Source organism: Centroberyx affinis, unplaced genomic scaffold, assembly GCF_046629955.1.
Source record: "Centroberyx affinis isolate AG114_WGS23_722 - 3 ecotype Tasmania unplaced genomic scaffold, CSIRO-AGI_Caff_v1 ptg003390l_1, whole genome shotgun sequence".
NCBI lineage: Eukaryota > Metazoa > Chordata > Actinopteri > Beryciformes > Berycidae > Centroberyx > Centroberyx affinis.
The window spans coordinates 282,093-299,888 of record NW_027281375.1 but is presented as its reverse complement, the minus strand read 5'-3'; the positions used below and the strand labels follow the sequence as shown (position 1 = coordinate 299,888).

The following is a 17,796-nucleotide window of genomic DNA, read 5'->3' as shown; positions in this document are numbered from 1 at the left end:
AAGACAGCAATTACAGTACTTTGCAGAAACAGAACATTTGTGCAACAAGTTACGTTTACTGTCCCATGACACAAAATGACCACAGCATATCTGCTAGGGCTTGATGAGGTTGTTGATAAATACTAATCACTCAACAGTTACTACTAGCATTTTCAACTGGTCAGTGATGCTATGAGCGAGCAACCAGTGTTGCAAGACATTTGTTTCTCAAGCCAAATAAGCAAATGACAAAGCAGTACAATTGTTACAGTAATTTGCATCATGATATATTACCTCTTCACTAGACATTTCTTTTGGGTCTCTGCTGTTACTCATTTCTATTGTGAAAATGTGATTTTATTATTCATGTCAATTACAGGCCATCGTAAGCTGTGCCAGAAACTGGTCGATGTTGTTGCATTTCCTTGGTAGCCAATAGAAGTCCATAAAAGTCACAGATTTCTTAAGGCCCCTTCAAACCAAAATTAAAATATTCTTGGTAATACACTACCTCAGTAATACTGTAGGTGTTTAAATTACAAGTGCAGTGTGAGTGAGCTCATCGTTCCATTCGCTAATTTTTACAACTCCAAAAGTGGGTGAGGTAACATTCATTTTTGTTTCATTCTTTGGTTGGATTTGCATGTTTGTTACATGGGTACTGAACTGTTTTCTCTCTCTCTCTCTCTGCCTCTGTCTCTCTCTCACACACACACACACACAGGCAGCATTTTGGGCAGTGTTTAGGCGCAGTGACCTGTTTATGTGAGCCTGTCTGAGTGGGTCTGAATGGTCCCTCATGATGGTTGTGCTCTAGTCCAAAGGATGTAGATCACAGGACCTTTTACAGAGCACTGGCCACTCTCAACCAGGGTGAGCTCATAGACCTATAAAACAAGGGTGTGGAGCTAATCTGTTCTCTGCTGTACTGCTGGGCTGATGAACAGCAGGCGAGACAAATGAAAAATGGGGGATTGAAAGGCGGAAAAAGAGAGACAATGGGGTCATGGAGTGGAGAGAGAGAAAGTGAGAGTTAGAAAGTGGGAAAGAGGAGGCAAGAAATGTACTGAACTATTAGTTGAAAAGAGGGAGCCTCAGACGATAGAAAAGGGGGAATGGTTGTTGACAGAGAGATGGCATGTTTGTGTCAGATCAGGCTACAGATGCGTCTGTGGATAGATTTCACTTTAATGAGGGATTTCTCTGTTAGGAGCTTTGTGTTCCTCTCTCTCTGCTCGGAGACTGAGGGCTTGTGGACCCTGTGGTGGGCCCACTGGGGGGATCTGGTGTCTGACCCAGAAGAACCCTTCACCGAGCCAAAGACGCAATACAATCAGACCTCTGGATCAGACCTTGAGATAGAGGGCCAAAGCCACAGAACTGACTGAGCGTCCCTCACAGAGTAGCGGCTGTGGAGAAGTCTATCTGGGAAATGTCCCTCACGGAGTGTGTACATGCCAAAAGTTCAACTTCAGTGACTCTGTTGATGTTAATGATTTCCTGGATCAAAAATACAATGTACAGCTGAAGACAGATATCATTGCAGTGAAAGATGTTGCTATGGCATCAACAGTGAAAGATGTTGCTATGGCATCAACAGACACCGTTGAATGTGACATCTGCGTCAGACGTTGCATCAGTCACATCCGCCCAATATGCAAGGTATCAGGGGTGTCTCTGTGTCGTTCCAGGCTGAATGAGCTCTTGGTCGTCACTTGGTGTTCACTCCAACAAGACCTCCTCCCTGCCTCAGCCCCAGCCAACCGCTCGCCCCTAGGGACCGTTCAAACACACACACACAATCTCACCACACATTTTTCTTCTTAAACATTGTGAAATCAAATACCTCTCCAAGCTGCACACATTCTGTCTGCCAAACAATGTTTTGGGATATTTCCCTTGCTCTGTTTGCCGGTGGAACTGAGTGAGGAGAAAAAGACAAAAGAAGCAAGGGTTTCATGGTGAAGCGAACAGCGTAAGCACTTTCTCTTTCATCTCTCACTTCACAAAGGAGCAACCACGGATCTCCTGCATTTCTGTCCATGCATGTCCAGGAGCACATTCATACGATCCTCCAGGCTCTCAGCAAAGCGTGCCCACTGTCAACAAAATAAATAGCAGCCTTCTAATGGCTTTGCATTTTAGTTTTGACCAGAGCAGAGACGTACCTGCCACCATGTAATTTTGGCGTAGGAAGCTCTTAGTATGGGTCAGTGGAGAGAAGGGAGAAGAGCGGAGAGAGGAGCTGTGAGGGACTCTGGGCCCCACATCATTTGTCAAGAATACTCAAACTTGACCCAGTGTTACCTCCTGGGCCTCTAGGCACCCCAACAAAATATTTTCCCTCTGACTGATGCCCCCTTGTAGGCACCCCACGTTCTTCTATTGCGCTATAACAACCTGTAGCTTTCACAACTGGGTGACAGGGTTGCCGGCTGGTTAGTGTGGCTGCCTAGTACTGGAATCGTTATTGGTTCAATCTGAGGTACCAATACTATCCAGTACTGCTGAAGTGCCCCTAAGCAAGGGCTACTACCCTCCATGTATATGTGTGCTGGCCATCTCCATGTACAGATATTGGAAACTAGATAATATAAGTTAACAATATCTGTCCTTGTGAAAATAAATCATACAGATACCTATACTACTCTCTATTGAAGAATCTTCACCTTTCTTGTGCAGCAAAACTAGTTTTTATGTACCTGATTATTCATGTAAACAATACTAGCTGTCTGCAAGATAGCAAACTGATGCATTCATTTGAATTCATTCATTCAAGAAATACATTTTTTGAGTTCAACATTCAATATGAGCATGACAAATTAAAATCTATGCAATTCAAACACAATTTCTGCTGTCACTCATCTCTTTCCACATCCGTCTCTTATCTCCAAAGTTCCTCTTTGTCCTTTTGATTCATGGTCCCTTGTCTCTGTATATCTGCACCCTATACCTCACCTAATCCTGTGTGTGTATGCGTGTATGTCATGTGCACATATGTACTGTACAGTATATGTATGTGTTCATGTGTGAGAGGGAGCATGTGACTGGGTCCCTTCAGGAGATCTATAAAAGCTGCTGTCAGCTGCATGCCATGGCGCCAGAGCAGGAAATGGAGGTCTTTGGTACAGAACTGAGTGAAGCTGAGCGGGAAGACTGACTCTTTCCAGCACTGCAGCTAAACTCTACAATGCCTGGCTCAAAGCCCTGGCACTAGGCTCACTGGAGAGGTAGTGTGCTGCACACCTCTAGGAACAGAACACAGCAGAACACAGAATGCTTACTGTAGCACTCTGGATCGTACTATCTGAACATTACAGTGGCTTCTGAACTGCAACATTCAAACATTCAGCATTCATCTAATGCTAAGTGCAGTGACAATCTGAACCTCATGAACTCAACTCAATCAATTAAGACCTCCGTGATTCTATAAACCCCCTTCCGCTTTCCGTCAAACTTTGTCCTTAGCATAACCTGTAAAAGTCCTCTGAATGACAGCTTCTAAAAGTATGCTGCTAAATTCATGTGGAGTTTAAGGTCCACTCTTTAAAAACAGGCTAGATTTAGGGAAAGTGCCCATGGCCTGTACTACACTATAACTGCAGAAATAACAGGAAGCCTACGTTATTATTACACACCATTACTGAATCCACTGGTCCCGTTGCCATGCGCTAATGTGACCATTACACACAATTATAGAATAACGATGGCATTACTCTGTCAAAACAATGCTAATGTTGGGGCATGCAATTACTGAAATAAAGTCATTACTTTAAATTACTACGACTGAGTTTCTTATCATGACACAATGTTTTCCAAAGAAAGACTGACTTTAGATAAAAAATAGAACAGAAAACTTCTTTGTTCTATGAATAGGCTTAGCAGATTGGCTGATACTAAACTAGCCACTGGATTGCTGATGGAGGACTGGGGCATCACTGACGTCCTGGTTAGGCCTCTGCACCAATCATAATGTCTCTTGCATTAAGCTCTGGTTTGAATCTGTATGCCATTGATTGACAGATTACTGTTTGGCAATCCTAACCATCCTGGGGTCCATAAAGCCTCGATCTCGCCCAATCACGGAGCCGGGCCAAACTCCGCCCCTGCCCGGCACAGCCTGAACAGGAAACCAGCTCCAGATGCAACCCCTGGAGGAAGGTGAGTGTTTCAGATGCAGCACAGCGCGCTAACCAGAACCAGGCCTCGTTTTGCCTCGCTCCCTGCCTGCACAATGAACCTTTTTCTAGGCCTGAGGGCAGGGGGGGAGGGGTGGGGGATGGAGGTGGGGGGCCTTATGAGAGCAAGAACAAAGTTGGCTACAGGTCAGTTGTTCTGGTCAAGGAAAGATGCCCTGGCCAGGAGTCACCTTACATTGATGTCACAGTTTACCATTACCATAGCAACCAGAATAATAAACTAATTTGCATGCCTTTGGAAAGGCACACATGCGTCCTATTTGCAAACACATAATCACATCCAATTTGCATTCACAAATAACAACAACACGCAAAGCTGGAAGGAATATAAGCAAGCCTCTAAAAAACAAGAGGCATAAATCTTGAGGTGAGGAGACAGCAACTAAACTTTGACTCTAAATTATGTACAGCAAGCACACTCTTTATTGATTTGTAGCGGAAGAGCTGGAATACATAAACAAGAACGGCTTCTCTCTGAGAAAGACTGGCAGGCTTTCGAACATGTAAACAAGGGGAAAAACCCAGACCAAACTCACAAAGGCCTTGACATTTTGTAGACGATTGTGCCTTATCTGAGCCTGCCAGCACACTCACACTTGTGCAGTATCTAGGTAGGGACACATGCTCATTGTAACCTGCGGTGATGACACTGATGAATCCTAGAATAGGTACACCGGAATATTTCTGTTTATCAAAAGACGGAAATTTGCCTTAAGTCCAGTCGGAACGGAAAAATAAAGTTTATCTCTGGCTCTCTTTTTACAGCCATTATTCTGTCTTGTGTGAAAGGTGTGGACAACTCACCAAGTCTTTAAAAAGGAGAGCGGAAACATGACTCTAAACACAAGGAAGAGCAAGTCTGCACAGCTGAACTGTCTGCACACAGGATCATATATACTGAACAGCGGAATATAACCAATCAATGTAATCACTCACTCACTTTGTTCAAAACGACCTTACAACATGTCATTCCCATTTAAAAATAATATAAATATTAATGTTTAAGAAATTAACATTGGATAAAAGTGAGAAAACCATTGATAGTGACAGTTGTTTTTCTCTCTCTCTCTCTCTCTCTCTCTCTCCCTGTGTGTGTGTGTGTGTGTTTATATATCTGCTGTAATGTGTGACACTGGTTTCACCTCCAGACTCATTATCATCCACAAGATGATCCTGCTGACTAAACAAAACACTGAGAAAAAAGGGATTTGCATTACAATGAGTCTATTCATACTTACATACTAAATTACAGAATGTACTGAAGGTGCAATATCATTCAATCTCTCCAGTCAGATGTCAGATGTTTGATGCTCATAAATAAGACCTTAGTGAAGTGGGCTTCTGGTATGCCAATAAACCTTCTTGGGAGTCTGTTTTTAAAAATCCCCTTCTCTACATCAGCCCTCTCAGCCAGACCATTAAACTGCGGCTTGTCCATCAGTCATAACTCCTGCATGTATCAGTTCAGAAAATAAAACAAAAAAAACAATAGACAAGCACAGACTTACACATAAAGGGTTAGGATTATGGTTAGCTGAGGAGCAAATTTAGAAAAAAGAACAAAGAGGAAAAGGGACATAGAGAAACAGAAATGGCGAAAGATAAGACTACTTGATGGGACAGATTGTTGGACTTAGAACAAGTGAGCGATGGGATGATAGGCAGCACTGTGGATGGAAAAGCTCTTAAAGGTAAGGTGACCCCTGGCCTGGCTCCATCAGCCTGATGCCCGTTATGTTTATAGAAACACAGACATAAATCTCCTGAGATAAATGAGGCCTGCATTACCACACATAGCCTAAGCGTGTGAGGCCGGCCTGTTTTGTTTCTGGTCATGGACCCACACACTGGGCTGGTGGGACAGAAACCAATGGAGTCGTGGACCCAGAGACACACAGCTGCAGGTCAGCTCACTGGAGGAGGGATGGACAGCTGCCTCACTGTCAACACAGGGTTGTGGCAAAATCTTTCTATACCTATTACATCAGCCCCTCTTCCTTTCACCTTTTATCTCTTTTAGTCAACTCTCACATAGTAGTCTCTACTCTCTCTGCAACATTCTCTCTCTGTGTGTGTGTGTGTGTGTGTGTCAAAGGTTGGCCTGGCTCAGGGCTGGAGGGCTGTAATTTAGAGGAGACTGTATACACAGGACCCAAACACAGACACAAACACACAACACACACACAGTCCCCACGCTCCACCCTGTCACCGCCAGTCAGCCACACGCTGGTCACTGTGGCTGGACTCTGTCCGCCAGGCACACGACACCCCGCCTGCTTATCACACACAGCTTCAAATGTATCACTGAAAACCACAGCTCCTTCGGTATGCTGCTAGTTGGCAAAAAAAGCAAGACAGAAACTGTACAAGTACGCTTAATATGAACATGTGTATTAAAGCCGTACAACTCCAAGTGTTTGGAAACATGGGGGAATTAGTGAGGCTGTTTTTTGCCACATAGGCTGCAACAGATTATGGCGTAATTCACCAGATGAGAGTTGCTTTGCAGCCACAAACCCCTGGGCCATGTAAAACCTCCCGCACTTTTCTCACACTGAGAGAAACTGAATCATGCTCATTCATGAGTTAACACACGCACACACACACACACACACACACACACACACACACACACACACACACAACCCTCTAATACTGCCAAGGACAGTACATTACATCCACTACTAATTGACTCTGGAGGTTCCAGCAGGGAGAAAACTTCCTGAGGTAAACAGACAGTTTCTAGACAGAGCGGAGTGAAACAACCACAGTTTATTTTATGATATTCACAGCAAAACAAGTGACTTCAACATTCCATATTCGTTCAGTTTCATTTTTCATCGCAGCCAATCAGAAACATGATACGGACACGGTACAAGATATTCATCACTCTTCTCCTCGCCTCATGTTTTTTTTTTTTTTTTTTAATGAGGAGATGTGTAGCGAGAAGGATTAAAGCAGCCCATCTGATTCCAGTTTCTGTCTCACACATGGGGAGGAGGGAGCGGAGGGAGGGTGAATGAGTGTAACCAGTACAAAGAAAAAGAGGGGGGCTATTTCAAAATAAGAGTTTGGATTGACTGGCAGGGTCAAGTACGATGAATACAAATTTGTAAATGTGTAATAGCAAATAATTACGATCCTATGCTTTTCTGAGAATAATTTAACTGAAGAATAATATATTTATAGGTATGTAGAATCAGAAAAAGAGGGAGGTAATATTTTTGCATGTGAGGGTTGTTGGCTCTTGTGGAGCTTGTGGACACTTGTAGACATTGGGGGGCACTGTTGTACCATGCTGAGCCCGGGACGCCTACGTCCTGGCCTCCACAGATTGAACCATGTCTGTCTCCCTCGTTCCCTCCAACACTCCGTCCCTCCATCCAAGAGAAGGCTTCAATACACAGGAAATGGCTTGGAGTTGAAGTGTTAGATATTTTTAAGCTATTAGCTGTATGTGTTAGGTGGATCGTGGCTGTGCGACAGTGAATTCTGCGGCGTTGACCTCAGCGTTATCCCTGCCATCATTACGAACCAGGCGGTCTGACAGAGGCTGTAGTGGATGCAGGACTTTGTGAGGGTGTGGTTTTCTCTAGTGAAGTTTGAATAAAACATGGAATTGATCATGAATAACCATAGAGCCGTGTCATTGGCTGGAGTACTCTGAAGTGAGTCATTACTCTGAGGTACAGCTGTTTTGCTCTCTGTCCCTCATGGGAGGAGGGTTGTGTTTGTGTGTGTGTGTGTGTGTTGAGAAGGTGGCCTGACACTCTGGTGCCGCACATGGGGAGAAGCAGTGCCTCTCCTCTAATCCCCACATTAATACCGAGGTCACAGAGGTAACTCAGTGTGTTTGTGTGTGTGTTTGTGTGTGTGTGATGTGTCTGTGTGTGTGTGTGGTATGTGTAACAGAAAAAGAGGCCCTACATGTGCACATCTGTTTCAAGGGAAGGGGGTGCTAAGCCTTACGGAGGGAGGCGAAGGAGGAGCATTTGGACGTGCATGTGTGTTTGTGTGTGTGTAAATATAGTCAAAATCATAGTCTCGACATTTCTGCCAACTTGTGTCTTTATCATAGACACTGATAAACACACCTACACACGGCTGCTCTTCTCCAAACATTTACAGTACACTCATTAGAGATACAGGAAACAACTACGTACATTTCCCTCCCTCTCCCTTGCTCTCTCTCTTTAAAACTCGCCCTCATACACACACCTGGGTGGACGTACACATGAATTACGCTCAAAATAAACTTGCAACTAAAGAAACCCTCAATCCCGTCAAGGGAAAAATACCTTGGCTAAGAGTACTTGAACATGTTAACTAAGACCTTTTTTTGCTACAAAACTGTGAAAGACAGACAATAACAAAAAGAGAGGGAGGAGAGAGGAGAGATAGAAATGTAGATAAAGAGAGTGAGACCTCCACTGAGAGATGATATCGCCTTGGTGACGGTGGTGTGAGTGTGTTGGGCCACATGATGCTCTCTGGTGACCGCACTTGTGATGTGACTCAGCCTAATTTTCTATTTACCAGTCAATTATGAATGATCATCACGATTACTCTCTGGGCATGGGGCTAACAAGAGAGGTCTCTATTTCAATAAGCAGACAAAGGGGATGGTGACCTGCGGGATCTACACACACACACACGCACACACGCACACATACACGCAGGCACACACAATGCAATAAAGGCATTAATCGGGTGGGACCGCATGATAAACAGTTACAGACATATTCTGCCAGTTATTCATCCTTTTTTACTGGAAACCCACGGTTCACACAAAAGAAAGAAAGAAAAAAGAGCAACGAAATAGAAGCCACAGTGAGGGGTAGCGGTGGAGGGGGTGGGAGGGGTATTTTCAAAATAAAAGTCCAGAGACAAAACAGGCAAAGAAAAAACATGAGGTTAGATTGAAAAAAACAAAAACAAACTATTTACATTTTCATTGTTCAAATGTTTCAGTACAACTATTCTTTATGACATTTTTTTGCCAAATCAATGGCACAACCCATACTTTTTCAACACCTATCCTTTTAATCTCTTGCCACATGTACTGACTTATGCTCACAGAGGTTGCCTTGCCGTAAGCATAAAGGTGTCATTTTAACACGGTGACTAGTCACTCGGTGCTACGTTCAGTGTATCAGAGCAGTGGGGCATGAAGAGAAAGCTCTTTCTGTGAGTAATCTAAGAGCTGAGAGAGAGTGGCATTCTGCACACACAGCAGTCCTCTGTCAGCGTACATGCAAGCGTGCCACCGTTAACACAGGTTGTATGGAACCACACTCGACCCCACCAAAACACTGCTGACCCTCGCCTGACTGACACACACGCAGGCAACAGAAGGTGAATGTGTTAAGCTTGTGTTTATGGGAGCGGTGCAGGGTTAGACACAACATGCAAGCAGCAGCTAGAGTGAGAAAGAGTGCAAACACACAGTGATCCCTCTACAAACACACTAACGCCCATTTCCCCCCCTAATTCCATCCGTAATAACACCGAGGATATTGGAGGTTTTAGAGGACTGTGTGCACCCCGATCAATATTTTACACAACACACACCCGAGCCCTTTCTTTTCAGCTTTCATTTGAACATTGACCCACATTGACTGCATGAAAAGGCCAAAGAAAAATACTCTGACCCGCAGACAAGGATGGGGCTGAAGGCAGGAGGTGTTGGAGTCAGGATGGAGACAGACAGGGTGATGAGTGCACGGCTGATTGCTCTTTATATGTGTGTGTGTGTTTGTGTATGTGTGTGAAAAGAAAACACAGTGCCGGGTCTGCTGACATTGGTTCTACACGCAGGCTGAAATAGAACAATACAAACAACAACAGCCAGGGTTTCTACTGCACAAACATTCCCAGAGTCTTTAGCCCGCAGCTCAGCTAAAAACACTGGCAGAGAGAGGGGGAGAGAGAAGCTCAAACCACTAATATACCTCTATTTTACTTGGTGTGGGACTCAATTCATCTTCTGTCTTCCTCTGTCTTCTCTCTATCCCTCTTTCTCAATGCCTTAACCAACTCCACAATGCTTCCCTGTCTCTCTCCCCCTCATCTTCCTGTCTGCGAAGGCATGAAATCTGGTCCGTCCAAATCACACTGACCCTTAGACTGTCCTGGCGTGATGAGAATTCCTCCATGGCTACCATAACTCTGAGAAATCATAACTTATATCTTCAATAAACTCAGAGCTGCAGTAACTCACAAGTACAATAACACAGCTCTAATCAAATAAGGCCCCACTGAGGTTTTGCAAGAAAGCCCATGTGTGTGATTGGGGGCTGAGATAGAGCTGGAGGAGCTGGAGGAGAGGAGGGGGGGAGGTGTGGTTGGATTGCTACACCATACTAAGGCCAGGCTAAACGGCACCCCCCACCCCCAAACGCCATTCCTCTACCTCATTCTATCCTGTGTCGGACCTTTACCATCTCTCCCCAGGGTCTAATGGATCACCTTCATTTCACAGAATTCTTGGGTCACAAACTGTGATCCCGTCACACGTCAAGCATCCTCCTCAGCAACTGAAGGCAACAGCTTGCCGGTGTTTCTCACACTTTCTGACTAGCCGCGTGCGTCATTTCTCTTAGGCTGCGCCCAATGTGACAGGACAAAAATTCTCTCGAGTTCTTTCTGGGTGTTCAGAGTTTAGGACAGCAGAGGTTTCAGAACGTCTGCAGCTGTTTCCTACATGGCTTTCTCCCCCTTTGCAGTTCATGTTCAAGGTGGGTCTCTCACTTTAACATGACAGCATCGTCGACAACTTCTTTCAAAAATCCCAGGCCTTTATTCCGAGTTAAGGATGACAGTCTGCCACAGAGGGTATAGCACCGTTTGACTGACCTCTCTGATAAGTAACGGTTGATGTCTGGCAGTAAATCTTCAGACAACCCCCTCCAGTTTCCCTTCCTACACCGTGAAAATGTCTTTCTTCCTCATCCTTTCTCATCATGTCTGCCTTCCTGGACAGATGGTAAACACATCACTAATGCCTTGTATCTGTCTGTCTTTCCTCTGATGCAGTGCAGAGCCAAGCTGCTAAACAAGGTCTAAACACATCACACTGGCAGAGAGGCACCTCTTCTCCAAACACCGCTAAGACCATCAGAGTTACAATGTCAGTGTGCAGCCACTCAGTGCTCTCAATGGTAGAATCGCCAAAGCCCACGCCTTTAGCTATCTATTAATTTTTCATCTTCAGCTCAGCCACAAGTTGTTTTGGCAGTAATATTCCCATAACCATACACTTTCTAATCTAATAGTTTCTGAAATCTATCTAGATTTGAGAGACAGTGAGAGAGATTCTGGGTTAAAAAAAAAAAAACGAATTGAAAGATTATTGATGGAGTGACATGAACAGTGTGATAAAGATACACCTGTGGATAGAAATGTAACAAAAGTTGAAATAAGTAATGGCAAATTTTGTATATTGAAACATTTTATGAAAAACATAATGAAAAACAGTGAATTTGAATGGTTATGAATGTAATTATATGGGTTAGGGTTAGGGTTAGGGTTTGGGTTAGGGTTAGGGTCTATAAACATTTTACATGTTTATAGACTTTTACATAAAAAAACTATGTGGAAAGAACTATCAGACACCTACAGTTTATAAGAGTTGATATTCTATGCAAAAAGTCTATATTTTAGTTAAAACATTCAAACAAACATATTCAAATACTTCAAGTATGATTACAAAATGAATAAAAACTAGATGTCTGGTCAAGTAGCTTAGGGAATCTGCATTCATTATCATCAGTTACCTGATTTCATGCTGCAAATATGTATAAAACATTTTTATTTTCTGTATATGATATAGAATTTGAATTCTGAACAAATGGTTCTTGCTGAAGTTTTGTCCATACAAAGAAATGAAAAAGACACAACAAACTATGAGTAGAGTCAGCCAACTTCAAGAATTTAATGCAAACTTGCAGAAATAAAATTTGGATTCTGCAGTTTAACATCTGTATTATTATGTTTTGTACAGGATGTGGAGTGGTGGTTAGTTAAAGAACCCACTAAAAGGTAGTGTTCTGCACATTGTAGTACGTGGACATCTGAACTTCTGACCCCCTCAGTCAGAGCTATATGTTAAACCTATCATTTGAATAACTACAGCATTTTATCTACAATGAAATACTAATAACCACAATAAACAAGTGCAAAGCAGTTGAAAGCTCATGACAATTCAAACACAAACATGGCCACCCAAACTGAACACACACACACTCATCAGATGTAAATTTATGCCTCTCAGATTCACTCACAAACACACAAAGCAGCACGTCATGTATACGGCCGTAAACCTTGTCTCTGTCAATATCTATCCTCCCTCCTGCCATGATGAGAGGGGATAAGAGGAGAGGAGCAGACATCTCTGCTGTTGGCCTACGATGTTTAGACAAACAGCGCTCATAACACAGAGACATCACAACTGCAGACATGAAAGGGGGAGCGCTCAGCATCTTAAATAACTCACAACAGAGGGGAGAGGGAGAGGGGTGGAGAGGGAGGAGAGTTGGAGGGCGGGAGTTGGGGGGGTGAGGGGGCACATGGCAGGCGTATGAGAAACCCGTCTGCTCCTCCTCCAGCCCCTCCATCCCTCCTCCCACTCATAATTAGCGGTTCGGCGTCAGTGCTCGTTTTCTCCTTTTCCCCATTTCCATGAAAACAACAGTGGGACAAACAGGCGCACATGTGTCTCCCAGTATCCCTCGCTTAGAACAATAGCAGAAGAGAACTGGGGCATATGAGTTCACTCCAGATGAAAGCTGGAGGGGGAAAACACAGGAATTAGTGAGGTTTTCCCTCACATGTTTTCAAATCAAGTTTTCCAATTGGATAAAAAGTAGTGTAGCTTTGGCTGGAACATCTTAGTTTTGGCTTAAGCTGGTATCCGCCATGGCAGGCAGTGGAAAAATTTCATCAAAACTGTAGGCCTATCAAAATGTCTTATACTCTCGTACAACCACCTCACAGTACAACAATGTTCTAGTTATTTCGACATATTCTATTTATAGTACGTGTAGCTAATTGAAAATAACTGTTTCTGTGTGCTATCTCTGTACCAGGGGGCTATTGTCATGATTGTCCAAACATGTCCAGTATTTTGGCGATTGTTCTGAGGCATTTTTGAACAAATCCATTTACAAACATTTTATTGATACATATGTATTGCTGAAGGCCTCTCTGGTTTCATTTTGAGTCAGTCTCTCAAAGGATGTTCCAGCATGTGGTTATGGTCCTCCTTCACGCTGCTGTGCCAGATTCACCCCTCTGCTCCAGATATAGACCAGAGATATAATGAGACACATTTCTACAAATCAGCACATGAGACCAATCACACTAATGACAAAAGAAAGAAAGCGTATGGGAAGGAGAAAGAGAAGCAGAGTTAGCGGAGGAAAAGCTGCAAGAAAAAAAGAAAGACATTCGAAACCAAGAGAGAAAATAATAGATATACGGAATGAGGGCGCGATAGAAGAATATTTAAGCACTTCCAGACCCCAGCAGAGAGCCTAGAGCATCTCCCTCCTCTTTGTGCCCAGCTGTCAGTCAAGTTATGGGGGGAGCGGAGTGGTCCGTTCCCTAAAAATCCTTCCACAGATGAGTTTCATTTCTAGCTCATACAAGATGATTCCAAGAACAACAAAAGTCAACCTTGCCAAACAAAAAAAAAAAAGAAAAGAGAAGCTGAATGCATTTTTTCATCCACATAGTTCCTAACAAATGCAAATACCAGCCCCAGTTAAAAGCTGAGCAGAAAACCAGATACAGCTAATGTTGTCAAAACCCATAAACATTTAAACATTTACAGTTAGGCAGGACTGGGATCTGTATGCTGTGGTTGCTCAAATCAAACACAGTGCCCTCTGCCAACCGACTGGCTCCCATGTCACTAAGATGCTGCTGGAGTTGTCTTGCATTGCTCTACCATGAACTTTCCAAACATTCAATCACATAAAGCCTTCTTTTAGAGTCAAAGGTCTCCCTTAACATCACACAGGTCAAAGAATAAGTTTGGGTTATTATGGCTAACATGACATACCCATTTGACACACTAGTTCCCAAACACTGTCAGAGGTGGCACACTTACTTAGCTGGTGGAAAACATGACACTGACCCTGTTGCAGGTATAGATATCAAACAAATGGCTTTGATTGTGATGACTTCACCTGATCATACACACGCCACTCGGGTCTGGCCCATCGGGCTACGTGGGTTACACATGGAGCAGTGCCCCAGGGAGCTATGGGTAATTAATGACAGAGAGAGGGTGGCAAGAGTCTGTCTCTGATTGACCCAGTCTGACCCTGACTGCTTAGTTACCATAGTGACGGGCGAGTCCCGTTCCCTCCGGCTGACTGGTCGAATCCCTGGAGCGACAAGGTGGTCTGCAGGGTGGGCATGAGTGAGCAGAGAGGTGGGGGGTTGTGTGTTTGCTGTGGATTGTGGATTGGGGTTTCAGATGGGTATAATTACAGGCTGTTGCAGAGAGGGCTCCTTGTCCCCCTTTGCTCCACGACCTAAGGGGATCACTCCTACTTCCCCCTTACCTCCCTCTGTCCCATTCATCTCTGTCTACGGGACAGCAGGTCCTTGCCCACCCTTGGCAGTAGGGGGCACTGCCAATCTACTGTGTGCCCAGATGTGTAGGCCCGCAGGAAACTGCCCACATCAATTCTGAGGGTTCACTGTCCAGCCGCTCACAAGGCTGAGCATTCATCATCAGTCTAGCGAGCACACAAAAACCGGACTGTCATGTTTCCATCTGTAACGCATGAGACTACTGGGGCTAGCTCTCCATGAGCCTGGAATAGTTGAGTTTCTCATCCATTACTGGTCACCCCCGACTGATCTACCCTTCACCCTTGACTGTTCAATCACAATGAAAACTTCAATCGACTCCCATGCTCTGAGGAAGACACAAAGAATCCTGGAATGTTTCTCTGTCTCCCCTTTAGCACAGACATGCATACCGACAGACACAAAGACACACACACATGTCCTGTGGCCTGTGACCTCCTCTGGCCTGTGCTCAGCAGGTAGTGACAAATGACCTGATAGCTAATCTGTCCTGAGGTGGAGCTTTTCTACAGGGAACAGAGAGCCTGTGTGTGACACAACAGGAAGCTGAGACACTGTTACCAGCATAAGCCCATTAAAGGGTGCTAGTGCATGCACGTGCACCCTTTAATGGATATGGGATAGACACACACGCACACACACACACATACACACCTGCAGGCGCATGGATCTCAACCATCACAGAAAACAAAAACTGCAGTATAAACAGTGAGCAGTGACTGGCTATTAAAACAGAACTGATGGAAGGGGTTGTGTGTAGATGCCATGGTGAGAGTCAACTGGAGGAGTAGAAAGATGTGAAGCTGGTTCGGTGGCCTGCTCTGTCTGGGACACTGGGTCACTGTTAGGTCTCCTACACCCCCCCTCCACCACCCCTAACGGTCAGCTTTTTCTAGGACCTTCCTTGTTATAATCCAAGGGTGAATGCTGGGCACTGTGGGGGATTTTCCCCAGTCTGTGGTGTCCTGCTGGAGCACGCTCAAAATGAAGTCTGACGCCAGGAGGCCAGCTCAGCAGACCACACTGACCTGATTCACCAGGGATAGAGTGTTATAGGGAGCTCCAAGAGCCCCTCTGATCATGTTCCCTACACCACCTCACCCAAACACTGGAAGATGACCGTGCAGCTCGGCACAACATAGTGCTGAAGTACCAAAAGTGTGTTTAAGTGGAGAGAGCAGTATGGATGTTAGCTTTCTGCACCTGGGAAGGATCAGACATTGTATTCCAAGTGTGAGAAAAACAAGCTTCTTTCTGTCGTGGCTGTGAAAAATATTCAGCCACTGCACAACACTCAAAAACACACATTCGTGCAGAAAAAAATCCAGGCCACATGAAAAATCCTCCTGACATGAAGGCTTTTGACTCCGCAGTGAAACAGCCACAGTAAACAATAGAGACCAGTACAAAAATGTGCCACAGATGCACTGACGTGGTGAACAAAACTCTGACTCGATACAGGACCATGGCAAAAGAAAAAGACCTCTTAAATTAAGAGAAAATGTTGAGAGTATTAAACCCTTATGAGCCCATCTTACTCCCTCAGCCTTAACATTCAGAGTAGCTCTATAACTCTATAGCCATTAACACCAAAGCAATTCCTATAAAGTTTCAGTTCAGTGGTCTGAGATATAGATTGAGTGGAAAGATGCTTAGCAGAACATTTAAAATGCAGCACATGCAAATTACTATTGAGCTGAGAAGTGGAGCCATTGAGCCAATGCAGTTTAATATGAAACAACTTCATCGGCTCTTCTTGTGTTCCTCTATTTTGCAGGGGAGACAGATTGAGCATCATCATAGCCAGCGGGATGGCAAGTCGATTAAGGATGAGTAAAGCTGGAAGCACAGCGAGCCAAGCACCTATCTGTCTGAGAGAAGAGAGGTAATGATAACAGGAAGTGAGATGAGTTGGTGTTGCCCTCTGGCCTACCAGCCCATCACCTCTGTTAAAAAGGTCCCTCACTATAAACAGGCCTCTCTCTGCCTATTAAACAGATAGTACATTAGGCCCGGGCTGCGCAGACCAATGTAAACACAGCCGTCTCAGGGTGCTGAGGGGGGAGGAGAGAGGAGGAGAGCGGGAGACGGGGGCTATTCCTGGGTCTTCCTGGGAGTGAACTCCATCACGGCTCTCCTATCCCGCTGTAATCCTTCCCAACTAAACACAGGAAGGAAGAGATAGGTAAATAACTCACTCTTTTGATAAACTTTTTTCATCTCAGCATTTTCCTCTACTGTTAGATGGCTTGTTATTCTTCAAAATATAGTGGAGTGGACATTAGTGGAGCAGAGGAGTATATGTTTTGTACATGCATGTGTGTGTTATTGTGTGGCATGTGTTTAGAGAACATCATGACATGGATACAGGGTAAACACAACATGTTTATAGGGGATGGCAGGATAAAGTCTAGTTTGGGAAAAGGGGTGGACAGAGGAGGATATGAGAGAGACGGAGAGACCTCTTTGTCAAGAGACAGGGAGGAGGTGATTCTGAGTGGGCCCTCTGTGTTTTCACCAGGCTTATCATTCCCAGTGTTTCCACTGTTGCTTTAGGGTGGAGGAGGCTACAGAGAAGATACACAGGAGCTGGATGAGGGGAGAACGTGGTATGGGAAGTGGATGGATGGGGAGACGGTCAGTCCAGGTCAGTCCAGTTGTAAGGCTATTAAACGGTGGGGAGTTGGAGGGGTCAGCGCTGGACATCTCAGGCCAGCGCCTTGCAGTCATTCACACTCCTTTGTTACAATCTCCAGCAAAACACAGCAAAACCCCCTGTGGGGGCAGGAGGGGGGTAGCAGAGACAGAGAATAGGGGGAATGTCTGGGCTGTGGGGACAGGCTCCATACCCTGGGGAAAGGCCAATTACAGGCTTAGAGCCCCCTGTCTGTCTGTGGCATGCAGCTCAGATAAGATGAAAGTTACATGGGACCAATATCAACATTTTTCCCTCTGTCGCCATACGAAATGATAAAATCCAGATGTTACATATATAACTGCTAGTTAAGTATTCTGA

General features: G+C 44.6%; 1 protein-coding gene across 1 annotated transcript in view; it reads right to left on the bottom strand.

Moving 5' to 3' along the window:
• The window catches only part of scfd2 (sec1 family domain containing 2), a 77,161-nt gene that overhangs the window by 40,676 nt on the left and 18,689 nt on the right, over positions 1-17,796 (bottom strand). The gene's annotated exons all lie outside the window — the stretch shown is intronic.